The sequence below is a fragment of the Hoplias malabaricus genome, chromosome 8 (genome assembly GCF_029633855.1).
Source record: "Hoplias malabaricus isolate fHopMal1 chromosome 8, fHopMal1.hap1, whole genome shotgun sequence".
In the NCBI taxonomy this organism is placed as follows: Eukaryota; Metazoa; Chordata; class Actinopteri; order Characiformes; family Erythrinidae; genus Hoplias; species Hoplias malabaricus.
The window spans coordinates 13,369,406-13,375,307 of record NC_089807.1 but is presented as its reverse complement, the minus strand read 5'-3'; positions in this window follow the sequence as shown (position 1 = coordinate 13,375,307).

Genomic DNA, 5,902 nt, shown 5'->3' with positions numbered 1-5,902 from the left:
AGAGATCCACTCACTGTGTACTTCATCACCTGCAAACCCAATGAGGGAGAGCGTTTCTGTGCCTGGCAACTGTAAACCGCATCCAGGTTACTGCACGCTACAGTAGCCAAGAATGCGTGGTTCTGTAGATGATTAAATCAATACAATTTTGACAAGACTTGTAGGAACATGCCTCTTTATTTTACGCAGTTCCTTCCCCTCCGTCAGGGGGCATTTATCACTCGACCCAGGCACTGTCACCTAATGGAGATTGTTCTTTAGTCTGCGCTTGATCGAGAGGCACGATTATGATGCATGTCGATAGTTTGCTGAGATATTGACACAGGGACAAAGAGCACAGCCTGCGGCTGATGGCCCATCTCTGTGCATGCGCACACACACAGCCATTGCAGCCGTATCCCCCATGGACGATTCCCATTGATATCCCATTGATGAATCAGCCCAAGTGCCCCGGTGACTGGAGGCAGCCGTTAAGACCCCCGCAAACTCATTCCACTAGCGATTAACACAGGGACGACGGGTGTATTTCTCATCTTTATTTACTCTGTTGCGGAGGCGCGGGCCGTTTTCTCGTTTGATATTGTAATATGCCGCAGGCCACTGCCTCCCACTGCCAGTCCTCCTACGCCACTTAATACAATGTCCTTGGTGCCCGTATCCTAGAAGGCGTCTTGCTGGATCACAAAGGGTTAATAATAAAAAGCAGCACATGAGGAGAAGAAGGCAGTGGGATAATGAATATGAAAAAGTGTGTGTGTGTGTGTGTGTGTGGGGGGGGGGTTGCATATGAAAGAAGAATGAGATAGGGGGAGCTAATGACAGGTGTAGCTGTAAATTCTTCATTCTGCATGGGCTGATGGGAAGCGCTCGGCTGTGCGCTCGCCTGTGACTTTACAACTAATCCTGTTTGTAAGTTATTATTTATCTTCAGCAAAGTTTGTCAAACTTGGGGTTTGATTTTTTTTTTCCCCTCCTTCCGATTTCCCTCTTGTGGCTCGCTCTCACACATGCTCCCCACATAATTTATGACTGCCTCTGGTCTTCATGACAGATTATTAAAAGTAGAATTAGTTTTTTGCGGTGGATTTTTCCACTGGGAATTGGTGAGGCAGTCCTCTCAGAGGAAGGTCTCTTACGAGGTCTCCATTACTAATAGAAGTTTTTTTTCCTTTTTTTGATGGGGGTGAGAAGACTAATGATTTGAATTTACTGTGGCAGCCGTCAAGTGGTGGGAAAAGCATCAGTGGAGGAGACAAGAGGTTAAGTTCTTCCCCGTGGAGAGCTTTATTGGATTGTTTAGCAGCAGAAAGATAATGTTTTTGTCATAGACTGCTGCTGCTGCTGCTGCTGCTGTTGGGCTGAAGCTGGCTCTGGCTGTGGAGTCTACAGAAAGGAAAACAAAGCTGCAGAAGCTACATGGAGGGACAGAGAAACACAGAAGCTGATGCACGCTGCTGTTATGTGTGCTGTAGATGCTGGGAAGGACGGACATAGGCAGGACATGCAAATAATACATTATCTCAAGTGGACAAAAACAATGAAGAAAGTATATAGACATGGAAACTGTTTTCTTTCTACACATGTACGAAATGCTGGATACACATTCACAGCCACATGCACGCACACACAAAGTCCTATTTCCATTCACCTGATGGCCGTTTGGAGCTTGTTCTCCCAGCATGCTACTGCAGCATGGGAACCAGAGGGGAGTCACAGCACAGCTGAGAGCCTCGGCTTAATCTTATGCATCATTAAGCACTCAGCGGCAAGCCAGCGCTGTTCATATACATCATCCACGCTTAATAAACATAATGATGACATAAGATGTAATTCTAGATGAATTTTCATTTTATAGGGAAATGGAGAATTCCTCTAGAAAGGAAAAGAAAGAAAAAAGTAAATTATCAGGGAAGTGCAAAATAAATGATGTTTTTTTCACCAAGATGAATAGCGGTGTTTGGGGCATTAGAGCTGAGGAAGAGAGTGGAGTGAGTGTGATGTGGGTTGGTGGGGTGGGAGGGCGCGCGTTGGTGGGGGCTCCAAAAGGGCAGTGGAGGTGACTGGAGAAGGAAGAATGGAGTTGGGGGGGGGCACTTGCCATTTCTACATTTTAATCGTGGGGGCCTGATGGACAGGCGGAGGGAGCTGGAGTGGGACTCATCCATCATGGGCACTGGAAATCAGTAGTATGAGAGGTAGACTTTCAGGCCAGGTCACTTTACAAGGGAGGAAATAGGATTCTGATGAAAATGTGAGGGGAGAGTGGCCCCAGACAGTGCCCAGGGCAGCTGGGGCCACAGCAGGGCCACTAGGACCTGAGATTACCACGCCTTCTCTAATAGGGGGAGGTACAGGGCTTTCGTCCTGGCTACCCAGCCCACGTGTGGGTTGAAGCTGGGGAGAAAACAAGCCTCGGTCATGGCAGATAACCCCATGATCCCCATAGACCCTCAGCAGTAGCCTTGACCTGAACCCGGCCTTGTGCCCAGAAACGGCACCCTCCGTGCCACAACAATGAGCGGCCCCCATGAATTAATGCAAAGGGGAGGGAGATGAATCGCCCTTTGAAATTAGCGAGCACTTTGAATTCCAACAGAGGGGGCCGGGCAAACTACTTCCCCTCTATCAGTGACTCTTGACACGGGCAGATAACGGCCCAGAACGAGCATCTACAAATCAAAGCGTAATTACGACCGCTGGCGTCCCATAAACGCCCCAGTCAAGATGGCTGCTTGAAGCTGTGCAGTGTTTGTACAGCTGTATGAGTCCAGGCTTCAGATGCTGCTGAGAGGAAACGCCAGCAAGTGCACGAGCGCATGTCTGCCAAAAGCCTGCAAAACTGGAATGCACTGGCTCTGTCTAATGGCTAACTAGAGCACGGCTTTCCAAACACACATCCAGTTTTACATCACAGTACAACCTGACAAGATTTTCTTCCCCTTTCCAGTCTAAAAACATAATTATACAGCTCTCGTGAAAGTCTCATGGATCATACCACCTTTCTCCATCAGTTTGATTCCAAACTACTACTGAACTACGGAAACGATGCAATTTTCCTGCAATTTAGAAAATGTTAATTAAAGCAGCTCAGCATCCAGGACATAATAATATGGTAAATGGGCTGTTGTAAGGGTGTAAGTTGGAAGTATGTGATTGTGAATGGAGTAATGTACTCTATTTAGCCATCCTCCTCTCTGCCAGCATGGCTCCCTCTAAATTTGCTGCCAGTGTGGCCAACTGGATCTCTTCCCAGAACGCACATCCTCGTTATTATGTGCATGCAGTGTTCCCAGAATTCATGGATTTGTGGTTTACACAAAAGTCAGCAAACAACAAGAAGTGCACAATGGTATGATTCACACAGGCACACTGTCCACTGTACGCTACGGTACTATAGAAGTTTGGACTGCTCTAAATGTTTTGTTTCTAAGTGAGGATATGTTAACACATCCTCTGCAGGGAACAGTCATGTGATTTATTATTGTATAAATTTTAGTGTACCACTGGAATAACATTTTAAATTTGAATATTAACATGTACAGGATTTATTTTTGTTAGGTGTACAGATAGTATTTAAAGTATTTTTGTGTAAGGTAACATTTTAATTCAAAATTCAAAAATCATTCTCCTGCACTTTTATTTTATATTAGCTGTAGTATCCGGAATGACAGTTGTCATTTTAAGCAACAAAATTAACCTAAAATTGCGCAAATGAAAAGTGAGAATGATTTTTTTCTCTGCACTTGTTATGAGTCCCACCAAGGAAAATATTGTATCCAAAAGTACAAAAGTCCAAAAACGTTTGTTTTGGTTTGGATGATTTAAAGATGGTGATTTCGATTATAGCAATCGTGACCGTAGTTGAATAAAATGGCAATTGTCATTTTTAAAACTACGCAACAGTTACTGAAAAATGACAAAAGTGCGGGAGAAAGTTTTTAAAAACTCTTTAAAATGTATTTGTACGCTTAATATATATTTTGTACAATGTTTTTGCCAGTCAAATATTAGTACATTTAAAAGTGTTCTCGTTTAGACCAGGTGTATTTTCACTCTGCTTTTACTTCAACAGATATGTAATAACATTTAGTCACTATCCAAAGAAAAACGTGTATTTCCAAAATATTAATTCAAAAGAGAAGAGAAAAACTCTTCATTTTCAGTGGAAGATTGTGGAGCATTTCTGTTGGTTTATTCATGAAATTTCACACAATGTGAAGCACCGCTGCTGTGTTCAAATGTAGAAGCTAAAAATCAACAAAAATGGAGAAACATGTTTCTTTGGATAACGATATCTAACTTGAGCAAACTTTGCATACAACTGAACTGTAAAAATGTTTGGTAGTCCTCTCCGCTGCAAACAGAAAGCAATAAAAGAGATTAATGGTGTAAAGATAAAATAGCAGTTTTAAACCATTTGTGAAAATAAATGAGAATGAGAATAAGCGAGAATGCTGATTCATTTTCAGTTTCCCTTTAATGTGATTTCACTGTATATTTAACACCTGCTTCACCATCTTGCTGGACTTTGACAAAGCCTTGTGATCTTTTATCGTTTACCTCATCACCCATTTATATTATGCCATATAACTCAGAGCTGGAGTAAAGGCTTTGGACATAATCGCTTCCTGGTGAACTGTATAACTCTTAAGCATAGCCGAGCTGTTCCTGGCACCACTGTTGAATTACATCTTGTTTCTCCAACTATTAAAAGTGTCAGCGGTTGTCTGCTGTTGCTTTTATATGCTGTTATTAACGATGCAGAGCCTACCGCCCAGAGTGTACATCTAATTAAAAACCCCCAACAGTTAGAGCTGGAGAATGAATCCAAGAGATAGAAAATAATCACTGCAAATAATGTGATTATTTTTCACAGCCTCTGGAGAACCGGGCAGAGATGGCCTATCTGTATTCTAACTGGGAGTTGTGAACCCGCTCTATAATTATTATAGGCCGCTGTTAAAGTTGTGACTTCTCACAGTAGGCTTTTACTGCTGCCAGTTTGCTTCTTCAAATCCTTTCTTCATTTATTTTGTATTCAACAAAATCTGTTATTTGGCATTAATGTTAAGTTATTGAAATAAGCTCCTGATCCTCTTAGCAGTAACCACTGGTGTGCCTGGTATTAAAATACTTAACCCTCCATTTACTCTAGGGAGAGCCTTGCAGTCGGCACATTCAGGTTGCAGATGTCAGTTAAATATCATAATAATAAACAAAGTTTCTTATATTCTATTTGCTTAAATCCAGGGATGTGTTATTTCAGGAACCCGTGCTGTTGGTTTCACAGCTGAAGTTAAGTTTTAAAGTAGACGATAAACTATCACTGCTTTCCATTAGAGATGAGACACAGCTTCAAATGTATGAGGAGCACAGTGATTTAGGTGATAGAGTGTGGGCTGCTGCACCAAGTGTATTCTGGTGCAGTGCTTTTTATCTCTGCTTGACCGCAGCCCCGTCCAGTCCCCCTACTCTCATTTCTGCCCTTTTGACTCAGTCAACTCACCCACCCCAGCCTGCTGGCCTGCTTTCAGGCTCCCTGTCTTAACCTGAAGAATTATGGGTGGAGATAATTAGCTCTTATAGGTACACTTTCCATTTCTTCACTTCACTAAGCACATCATCTTCCTCGCCTCTTTATTGTTTGCTTTGCTTTGTCAGATCGATGTCTTGCTACTGCGTAACTAGCAGTCATATCTAAAGCAACATAAATCACAACACTGTTCCCTGTCGCACCAGCCTTGTGCACTCCGCATCAGCCCTGTCTGCAAACGCAGGCAAAAGCTGCTTGTTTTTTTTTTCCCCTCCTGCTTCTTCTGTTTCCTTTTTTTTTCCCTCCAGAAAACCGACATCTCTGTTTGCCGTCTGGGTATAACTGTGCTTACCATTTCTGCGCTGTTTG